General features: G+C 41.4%; 1 pseudogene across 1 annotated transcript in view; it reads left to right on the top strand.

Annotated features, from left to right (window-relative positions):
* The window catches only part of LOC310824125 (cytochrome P450 3A30-like), a 64,593-nt pseudogene that overhangs the window by 46,233 nt on the left and 6,249 nt on the right, over positions 1-12,111 (top strand). The window lies entirely within an intron of this gene.

The following is a 12,111-nucleotide window of genomic DNA, read 5'->3' as shown; positions in this document are numbered from 1 at the left end:
ACAATACTTTAACTGTGTGTCAACTCTCACCAGATCCCCATTGAGATGGACCTACAGAACACTCTGATGCCCATACGGCCCATCAAACTCAAGCTGCTGTCCCGCTGCCAGGAGTCCAACGACAACCAGCTCAAAGCAGACAGCCAGTGATGAGGACCTGCCCTGCTGCAGGTCTCTCAGTTATTATGTTACACATAGATCTAGGATAAGCCCCAACACTGGCTACTTTCAAAAATGGGCATAAAAAAAAAAAGGGCTTCGCTTTTGCCTTAAATTGAAACTAAATTGGCGCTAATAATTGCACTGTGACCCTAAAATGCACTGTGACTTTTATTCTTTTTTTATGTCTTTTATGCGTTTTTATTCTAAAAAAATTTTCATGCTCTTTCCTTTTTATCTATTTTACGTAAAGCACTTTGAATTGCCTCTGTGTATGAAATGTGCTATATAAATAAACTTGCCTTGCCTCGCCTCGCCTCTGGGCTCTGCTGCTACTGTATGCTGCTCTCTTTGTATCTGTCTATAAGTGGAGGTCCAGGACTAGTTGTACAGAGACAGTTGTTGTCTGTCGTCTGCAGTGCAGGGATTTGCATGTGACTTGTGTATGTTTTGTACTCGTCTGGTAGTGGGTCTCTATCATCACGCTAAAAACGTGTGTATAATCACAAACTAAATCATAACATGAGAATGAACAATATGCCATCAAAACATGACAATGAATAGGTGTTAGATTAGATTCAACTTTATTGTCATTGTGCAGAGTACAAGTACAGAGACAACGAAATGTAGTTAGCGTCTAACCAGAAGTGCAAAAGGAGTGCAATGTGAACAATATATACAGGTAGAGCAGTATAAGCAATATATGAGCAGTATAAGTAGTGCAGTATAAGCAGTATATGAGCAGTATAAGCAGTATATGAGCAGTATAAGTAGTGCAGTATAAGCAATATATGTATTAACAGTAACATTATAAGCAGAATAAATATAGAATGCAGTATGAACAGTATAAGCAGTATATGAGCTGTATAAGTAGTGCAGTTACCAATGTATTGGGTCTATCTATGGGTATCGTAGTGCAGCAGTAGTCAAAATGTACCTGCATTTTATCGGTTGAAGTGCCATCTCATCTGTCATAAGATTTGACTTGTAAAACTGAAAGGTGGGATACAACTAATAGCCTAAATGTATAAACACAGACCACAACCAAAAAACAACATGGGAAAATCGTTTACGCATCCTCTGCAGCAGGAACAGTGCAGAGAAAAAGTATGTACAGTAAACCCCATAACTGAATACACTTCATACGCTTCAGCGCGACACAGAACGCTACATTGAGGTGACCTATACTGCAACAAAGTAAAAAAAATGAGACAGACACATGTCTTCAATAACTTGCATGTTTTATCAAAATACAAGCATTCGGCACATTGTTAACTTGTAGGAAAGTTTAATCAGGTTTTATCAATTGTATTTCTTTAAATGTGAAATAAATATCATCAGTGCAGAGGCTATAACACACTACAAAAGTCACATTAAATCACGGAAAGTAGGCTAGGCTAATTAACGGAACTATATGAATATACAGCCCGAGCCCAGTCCAGGGTTCTGAAAGCGACAAGTAACAAGTGTGCCCATCAACGGTCTAGATATTAGGCCTATACAGTGGGGGAAATAATTATTTGATGGTACTTTATGGTATGAGTATGGTACTTTTATTTTAACAAATAGAGACAGAATATCAACAAAGAAGTCCAGAAAAAACACATTATATAAAGTTATAAATTGATTTGAATTTGATCCCCTACAAACCAGCAAGAATTCTGGCTCATACAGACCGGTTATATGCCCATGAGGCACACAGATTACTCCTGTCACTTTAAGAAAGTACTCCTAATCTCTGCTTGTTATGGGTATAAAAGACACCTGTCAATAGAATCAATCTCTTCCATTCCAACCTCTCCACCACCATGGGCAAGACCAAAGAACATTCAAAGGACATCAGGGTAAGAGTTGTAGACCTGCACAAGGCTGGAATGGGCTACAAGACCATCAGCAAAAAGCTTGGTGAGAAGGAGACAACTGTTGGTGCAATTATTAGAAAATGGAAGAAATACAAAATAACCATCAATCGCCCTCGGCCTGGAGCTCCATGCAAGATCTCGCCTCGTGGGGTAAGGATGATCATGAGAAGGGTGAGGATCAGCCCAGAACTACGCGGGAGGAGCTTGGTAATGATCTCAAGGCAGCTGGGACCACAGTCACCAAGAAAACCATTGGTAACACACTACACCGTAACGGATTGAAATCCTGCAGTGCCCGCAAGGTCCCCCTGCTCAAGAAGGCACATGTGAAGCAGTGGACCCATCTGAAGTTTGCCAATGAACACTTAAATGATTCAGAGAAGGCTTGGGAGAAGGTGATGTGGTCAGATGAGACCAAAATTGAACTCTTTGGCATAAATTCGACTCTTCGTGTTTGGAGGGAGAGAAATGCTGAATGCTACAATCCCAAGAACACCATCCCCACTGTCAAAAACAGAAGTGGAAACATTATGCTTTGGGGTTGTTTCTTTGCTAAGGGTACAGGACGACTTCACTGCATTGAGGGGCCAATGGACGGGGCCATGTACCGTAAGATCTTGGACAAGAACCTCCTTCCCTCAGCCAGAGCACTGAGGATGGGTCGTGGATGGGTCTTCCAGCATGACAATGACCCAAAACATACGGCCAAGACAACAAAGGAATGGCTCAAGAAGAAGCACACTAAGGTCATGGAGTGGCCTAGCTAGTCTCCAGACCTTAATCCTATAGAAAATTTGCGGAGGGAGCTGAAGATTCGAGTTGCCAAGCAAAAGCCTTGAAACCTTCAGGATTTGGAGAGGATCTGTAAAGAGGAGTGGACCAAAATCCCTCCTGAGATGTGTGCAAAACTGGTGACCAACTACAAGAAACGTCTGACTTCTGTGCTTGCCAACAAGGGTTTCTCCACCAAGTACTAAGTCATGTTTTGCTTGGGGATCAAATACTTATTTCCTTCGATCAAATGCAAATTAATTTATAACTTTATATAATATGTTTTTCTGGACTTTTTTTTTTGATATTCTGTGTCTATTTGTTAAAATAAAAGTACCATAAAAATTATAGACCGCTCATTTCTTTGTAATCGGGCAAACTAACAAAATCAGCAGGGGATCAAATAATTATTTCCCCCACTGTACGTGACATTTGGAGATGTGTTAACACGATCAAAGAAAATACGCGGGAGAGGTCCACAGTTTGAGGCGAAAAAAGACAGGGTTCCCAGAGGAAAAATTAATAAAAATGAGTTCCTCACAAAACAAGGAACCCAAAACCATTTCAATGGAAACGATCGGACTTTACCTTGGAACGTAGCGGATGTATGAGCGCGGCTTTGGAATTATTCAAAACAGCGCCCGCTCTAACACGATCAAAGAGAATACGCGGTAGAGGTCCACTGTTTGATGCGAAAAAATACAACGTTCCCAGAGGAATAAAAACGAAATAAAAATGAAATATCCCATTGTTCCTAACAAAACAAAGAACCCAAAACCATTTCAATGGAAACATCGGACTTTACCTTGGAACGTAGCGGACACATGAGCGCGGCTTTGGAATTATTCAAAACAGCGCCCGCTCTAACACGATCAAAGAGAATACGCGGGAGAGGTCCACTGTTTGAGGCGAAAAAAGACAGGGTTCCCAGAGGAAAAATGAATAAAAATGAGTTCCTCACAAAACAAGGAACCCAAAACCATTTCAATGGAAACGATCGGACTTTACCTTGGAACGTAGCGGACGCATGAGCGCGGGCTTTGGAATTATTCAAAACAGCGCCCGCTCTAACACGATCAAAGAGAATACGCGGTAGAGGTCCACTGTTTGATGCGAAAAAAGACAACGTTCCTAGACGAATAAAAACGAAATAAAAATGAAATATCCTAGTATTCCTAACAAAACAAAGAACCCAAAACCATTTCAATGGAAACGATCGGACTTTACCTTGGAACGTAGACTGTTTGTGGAACGTAAAGTAGTGTACCTACTGAACTCGAACACTGCACCTACGTGACAACCTACCAACCCCTGCAACCCCTGCACCCCCCCCCCCCGGACAATTGCACTATTACTCCCCTCCCCTGCTCTTACTCAATACCACTGCTCTTCTGTACATATGTCCATACTGTTCATATTTTCTTAATACTACTGTTAGTACACTGCACATATCTGTACATACTGTGCATACCTGTTTATACTGTTCATATGGCATTCCATATTTATATTTATTCTGCTATCTACCTTATGTTACTGTTAATACATATATACTGCATTACCTATACAGCTCATATGCTGCTACACTGTTCATACTGTAACTTATTTATTCTGCTTATAATGCTACTGCTTACTCATATACTGCTTACACTGCACTACTTATGTTATACTGCACTACTTACTGCTCATATATTGCACTACCTGTATATACTGTTCATTGCACTTTCTGCTATTTTGCACTTCTGGTTAGACGCTAACTGCATTTCGTTGTCTCTGTACTTGTACTCTGCACAATGACAATAAAGTTGAATCTAATCTAAAAAAAATGTTTTCGCTGACTGGCGGCACAAGGGTGTGGGTTGGGTGGAGCTCCGCTGTTTGAGGCGAAAAATGACAAGGTTCCCAGAGGAATAAAAAAAAAAATTCCTTTATGCACCTGACACCATAAACAAAGTACCTTCTGGAAAAATAAACTTCTTCTAATCCAAGCCAGCTCTGTGATATTCTAGAAGGTCAGAGTTTAGCAGTTAGCACAGTAACATTGTTGCGAAGAGGTCAGATGAAGATAAGATATCTTTGAAAAAAAAAGTATAAATATGATCAGACTTTTTTCTGATAAAATAGTTGTTTTTTTGTTCAACAGTACCACTTTGTCTGTTTTTCCATTTTCTTGAAGCATCTGCACTCGATTTCCAGCCAGCATCATAGTCATGACAGTGAAAGTGTCCAAACAGGTGACCTGAAAAAATATCAAAAGGGGGATGAGGAGAAGAAAGCGGATCTCCACACTGATGAAACATGGGCAGATGAAGAAGATACTAGCGAAAGAAAACAAAAACATGGAGAGGAAAAACTGTCTGTGGAGTATAAGGCAGCTATTAAAGAGAATGACAACATTTGGATGAACTTTCGTTCATCTTGGTCTAATAATGGAAATAGTCTAGTCGTGGTGTGGGCCAGGAGTGACTGCAACCTATAATAAGCCTTCTTTACTTTGCTACAGCCATCGCTGGCCGACATTGTCATTCACTGCCATCAACGGAAATCAATGTTTCCCACATTATATTTCATGCCAACGTCAATCAAAAGTAACCTCAGATTGTTATGGAAATCTTTCAGTGAACAACAATAAACGATGTTTGGTCTCAGTTGAGAGTTTTAATGCATATAGAAAGTATTATACAACGTTGGTCAGCTGGATCAGCATTCCTTCACCAACAGTGTGGATTGAGATACTGATGCTGTGGCTGAGGAGAAGACCATCCTTAACTCCAATGCTCATACGTCATAGGTCTAGGGGTAAACATATCTTGCACCTGTTTGCTGACCAAGAAGCTGGGAAAGAAGCGTAGGCGTTGTGAGCCACTATCTCAAACCTCAGCCTGCAGTTAGGAGTGTTCCAAGGTCACATAACATCTTTGATACAAGAGAAGGAGCAGTCGGTTTTGGTTCTTCCTCAGTCACATAATTAAAAATAACAAAGTACATTGGGTCACAGAAAGGTCAATACATTTAATATAAAACTAAAACAAAATAGTACAAATATTTTTTGCCATTACAAAACCAAGTACTGTAACAAAGTGATGAAGGCTTATCAAAGGTTACAGATGCATAGTCTTGAACCAAAATAAGAAAAACATACAATAATGATTGAATGGGTGGACTATGGCTTTAAAAGACCCAGAAAACAACCAAAATATTGTATGATGAAAAGTAAGAGATTCCCCAGACTGATGAAGAATAATGGACAGATGCCAAAAATAGAAATGAGACATTTTGTTTAATATACTGTGAAGGGGAGGATCAGGTGAAAGTAATAACGGGAGTGGAGAAAACAAGGGAACAAAGCTTTAGTCACAGTGAAAAGGTAATTAGTGAACAGGAGAGAAGTGCCATCAAACTTACTTGAGATTTTTTGATCATTTTGAGTTACAATTCTAGTGTTTCTTTTTTGTTCATCTGGTTCACTTTCTTACCTCTGTATCTATCTACAGTTTTCCCGTCTTTTCCAAGGGTAAACAGACCCGAGTTCAATACCCAACAGCCACACTTGGCAGAGTAGACAGCGAACACAATGCAAAGGTGGGCTAATGGAAAACTGTTTTGATAGATTCAACAGTTTAGATTGTAGATTCATTGATAGGTTGGTTGATTGATTTACATTGAGCAGGACCTCTCCCTTTATGTTCCTTCCTCAGATGTCTATCCACAGCTGGGCAATGGTAATTTGCTGAAATGAACTGTGTATTAACAGTCAGGAGAATTCAAAAGGTAAAAAACCAAGTCACCAGCGTGGCTGCGGGGCTGAAGCCAGATTTATTTTGAATGGCCAAACCTGAATAAAGTATTCATTCAGTAAGACGAGTTATGGTTTAGAATGTTTGTAGAGCACACACATACACTCACCGGCCACTTTATTAGGTACACCTTGCTAGTACCGGGTTGGACCCCCTTTTGCCTTCAGAACTGCCTTCATTCTTTGTGGCATAGATTCACCAAGGTGCTGGAAAACATTCCTCAGAGACTTTGGTCCATATTGACATGATGGCATCACGCAGTTGCTGCAGATTTGTAGGCTGCATCTCCATGATGTGAATCCCCCGTTCCACCACATCCTGCTGGAAGTAGCCATCAGAAGATGGGTACACTGTGGTCATAAAGGGATGGACATGGTCAGCAGCAATACTCAGGTAGGCTGTGGCGACAAAGAAACAAACATCTGTTAATACTTATAGACACCTGCTCTGTCCTCATACATAGCTGAACACCTCTAAACACCTCCCAAGAGTCTGGAGACAGAATGTCAGTCTGACTTCAGGTTTATTGATTTAGAAAGAGTGAAACTGAGAAAGAGAAACAATAATCAATGATATGGTTTCACATCCACACATTGCCTTGCCATACATCACAGAGATGACCTAACAAAGAAATAGCGACATATAGCTACAGATGTTGTATTACACAGGTAAAGATCATTTTATGCCACGTCCTACACATTTGGGGTAGTCAATAGTCCTAGGAGAAGCACACCTGTTAACCATCTCAATTCCATCTCTCCTTTCAGTCATAGGGTGAGGGTTAGGGTAGGAGTTTCTCATAGAAGTCTGTCTGTGTGTGGTAATGCTGATCTGCACTATGACTGCAGCCTTTTAGGAAGTGAATAGGTTGGTTTCACATACACTAAAATATGTGTACTTCAAGTAATCTTGTCTGTCTACAAGAGGGCAGCATATCATCATTTCAGATCTGCGATCAATGAAGGGGCCCAACAGTTTAAATAAATCATATTAATATCTATTGTTAAAGTTGAAGGGTTCTCCCTCGACAGACTCTCTCTCAATGTGAAGAATTACTTTGATGTATTTGAAAATAATCTTCTACATGCAGATGCATCATTTACTACTATGTAGTAGTTGTCATTCACTCATGGCCTGTCTGAAGGTGTTGAGCAGGACAGGTCTCAGCACTCATCCACTCATGGTCTCTGATCCAGCACTCCTGTCTCCTTTCTTTCTCTCTATCTTTAGGATCGATCCGCATTAGCTGCCGCCATTAACAACCACATATACACTCACTGGGCTCTTTATTAGGAACACTATATTAATACTGGGTAGGACCTCCCTTTGCTCTTCAAACAGCCTCAATTCTTCGTGGCATTGATTCCACAAGATGTTTCAAACATTCCTTTGAGATTCTGGTCCATGATGACATGATTGCATCACGCAATACCTATAGATTTTTCAGGTGCACTTTCAAGCTGTGAATCTCCCGTTCTGCCACATCCAAAAGGTGTTCTATTGGATTCAGATCCAGTGACTGGGAAGGCCACTGAAGAAAACTGAAGTCATTGTCAAGTTCATGAAACCAGTTTGAGACGACTTTTGCTTTGCAACATTGTGCATTATCATGCTGTAAGTAGCCATTAGAAGACGGGTAAATTGTGGCCATGAAGGGATGCACATGGTCAGCAACAATACTCAAATAGGCTGTGGCATTCAAGCAATGATTGATTGGTATTAATGGGCCCAAAGTGTGCCAAGAAAACATTCCCCACACCATTACACCACCTCCACCATGAGAATGTGTACATGTGTGTGTATATATATACTGTTTTATATATTTGTATTCATTATACTACAGCATTTATTATACTCCAGCACTTTCATATTAATATGTGTCTCTGTGTGTGGTTTACATAAATGTGTATATATTGTGTGGTTTTCTCGAATTGTAGGACATCAGCACTTATTACCTTCTATCTTTTTCTAAAATGTTTGTTAATATATCGCAGCACTTACGCATGCCCACTTTATTATGGGGGTTTTACGTCCTGTTATCTATAATTGTCTCATCACTATGCTTATTACTAATTTATTACTATCCCCAGCATTTTCTTTTTATCTTATAATTGTTATTATCTACTTATATAGGCAGACCTGCTATGATTTTAAAATCAACACCTCACTTTGCACTTTCGTCCACTTAGCACTTCTTCTCCTAAAGCATTCACACCCTGATGGCTCAATAGCGCTCCAACAAATTCTTCTTGACTGCCCTCTAGTGTCCATTTTTTGGCAGCAGCACACACAGTCCACCCTTCAGACCCACTCAGGCCTAGATAAATGCACCACAATAACATATAATAAAAAAAGGGTTAATGGCCCCTGTACTGGCCGAAGGAAGAATAGAGGGGGGGACTAGCTCTGATGGGGGTGGGTGTGTCCAGGCTGTGGGCTACTGTAAATGTAGCTGTGCACACCAGTTCTTGAATATGTTGTCTGCTGTGGTGCTGGTCCAGTGTGTGTTGTCTGGTACAGTGAAGAGAATGTGTCATGGGGTATTTCTAATAGGTTGGAAAGGTGTGTAGTGATGTAGCTGTTTAGGATCCTGAGGTTGTGCTGTCCTTCCTGGCTAAGTTGGCGTGAAAAAATTGATAACTGGAATGTAAATGTTTGCATTGGGGTATGTCTCTGTGGCCTGTTTGTGAATGGTTGCTAATTGTTTCAGTGATGTCTGTGGCATGGGTCATGGTCTCTGTTATTGATGTCCACTGAGAGAACCACTATGCGGGCATGGGGTGGATGGGGGCCTTTTCCAAAACTTTGGTGAAATGGTAGAAGCAGGCCCCAGGGTAACTGTCAATTTATATGTTGGGGTTGGTGAAAGGGGGAATTTGGTTCAGGTTACAATCCCCCAATATCAGTGTCGGTTTGTGGCCCTCAAAATTCCAATCTGTCACCTTATGTTGTAGTCTGGCTTTGTGATACCAGGGAGTTTTAGATTTTTCCTTCACACTGTCGTCACCTGTTGATGAAAGGAGGAAAGGTGAGATGACATCATCAGCGTGTATGGAGATGTGACTGTGTAGCTGAAGGGTGCACATGGTTGTTAAAGGGATAGAGATGGCTGCTACAGAGGCCCGAGGTTGACGCCTCGCAGGACGGCAACAGAAAGGACTGCAGGGGGAAGATAAAGACATCAGGAGATTTACTAGAATATGTGTTATGCATTATAATATATTAAGATAATACATCATAATTATCATTATTATAGAATTATAATTACATAATATAATTCCAGGAGATTGTCCCTCTCCTTCTCCTGACTGCACACACACAATCTCTATTTTCATCCTGAGAATGAGTGTGTTCAGTCAAATGTCTAAGAATGTGTCTTCGATGGAATGATACTGTCCGTCCACTAGAGGGCAGTCCAATGCAACTCATCTCATCTCATAGGGTCATTCAGATCAACACTGCATTCAAAAGCAAGTGGTGACCGTGAGGAAATCAAATAAGCATTACACTATGTATGTATATGTATTTCTATCATATCTTTCTCCAGTGAAAATACAACATATGAATTGTAGGTTTGTTTCGTTTGTTTAATCTGGTCCGGGTCCTTATCGTGTAAAAACGTTACTCTTCATACTTTTAGACAACATTAAACAATAACAACACCGAGCCCATGGTACTTCTGCACATCTGTACCTGGTGGAAGACCTTGTTGACGAAGATGATGTTGTCCCGCCAGTTGGACAGCGTGCTGCTGTTGGAATGGCTCTTCTCTGTCTCGGCTCTTCTCTGTCCCCCTCCTCCCCAGTCCTTCTCCTTCTCCTTGAGAATTGCACATAACTTGATTTATAGATTGGAGTGTTACAATTTCTATTGTGGCTTCTTTTAACAACATAACGAAATAACAAAAACACTCCTTTCAAATAGCCACTGTCGAAGCTGGAGCGGGGTTAATAACACACAATCCAAGATAGAGAAAAAAGCGGAGATCAAAAGTTAGAATTCAAACCAAAATAGCATTTATTATGCATTAACGTTCAACAAAAATATTCTCTGTGGCTCTTCAATGCCATAAATTAAATATATTGACCCCGAATTGTTTCTTTCAATTTGTGACAATAACTTTTGTTAGTTTGCAGTAGCTTGTGGTGATTGTTTGTGGTCAAAAAGCTATTCCACTTCCCCATCTAACTCAGATTCTCTCCAAAAACAGGTGCCGCGGCTTTCCACCAATTAAATAGACACCTCCCATAGCAGACCCAGAATCGAAGAAAAAAGAAGAAGAAAATAATAGAAAAAATAATTCACAGGTTCTTGACAGAACAAAAGCATAGATGTAGAGTAGTAGACCGTACATGAAGAGTTTGACTGTAAGACATGGTTATGGTACAGTATAGCACCGTGCTTTGTTAGTCTACTGGGGTAGGCCAGGGCAGTGAACTCACAGGTCCTCAGGGCCTCCTCGGCTTTAGACGGGGGGATTCCAAAGGCGTCAGGTTCCTGGTGGTTGACGGCGATGCCCTGGTGTGACCTCTCCTGGAGGAAGGGTAGTCTGTCTACCAGCTCGCCCTCTAGGAAGGCTCCTTCTTCCACCTCCTCCTCCTCCTTTTCCTCCACCACCACCTCCTTCAAATCTTCCTCCTCTCCCCTATCTGGCAATGGCAACTCTTCCTCCTCCTCTGATTTTGGAATGGATTGGACCCTGTGGGCGGGGCTTGCAGACCCAGAGAGGAAGTGACTTCTTTTTCTAAGGGACACAAAGATGTTGGTGGAATCTATGTTCTTTCAGAAGTCAGAATTAAAGCTCATACCTTCAGTCGATAAGTGCACTACACCAGAAAGTGAGCAAGTGTTTTGAGCTGGAGGGGGTGGGTTGGGGGGTGTTAGGTAAAGGGGGCGGAGGTGCAAAAAAGGGAGGTGAAAGAGAAAGCAGTTTTAAAAAGACAAGGTTTAAAAAGTGTGCAGGTGAGGCGAAAAACACATAGGGGGCTTGTAGGAGAACCTCACCACAGGAACATACATGAATTGTAGTCGTTGTGAAATCGTAGTAGTCTATGGTACGTGTGTACTTGGCTATGCTCTCAAGCAGTAGAGGATACTTGGTCAGCCTCTGCATCTCCACAGGAATGATGTCCTTCAGCTGCAGTCGGCGACACTGGCGGTTACTCTCGGTTATTCTCCGCCGTACCGTGGTGGGCGGACAGAGAGGCGGTCGAAATCCACATCAACCTGCTCAGACAATAAAACTATAGGACACTGGTTAGAAGACCCTAGCCTACCTAACTTGCGGTTACTTTCCTGATTCAACTTTGTGTCTACCTTCTTGATTCAACTTGCTTTACCTTCCCTGGCTCCCCCTTCCCCCTTCCTCTTTCATCGTTAGCTGCTCCGCCTTTTTCTTGTTGTGACCGTCTAATTGTCAAATTGTTCAGCACAAGTCTGAAGAGACGATTATCAGGGTTGCCTTTTATACAGTTTAAACATAATGGTAGGCGCCGCCAAGGCTATCGGCTGATGGGCTTGTGCTT

The sequence above is a fragment of the Argentina silus genome, assembly GCF_951799395.1.
Source record: "Argentina silus genome assembly, chromosome: Y".
In the NCBI taxonomy this organism is placed as follows: Eukaryota; Metazoa; Chordata; class Actinopteri; order Argentiniformes; family Argentinidae; genus Argentina; species Argentina silus.
This window is presented reverse-complemented; position numbering and strand designations above follow the sequence as displayed.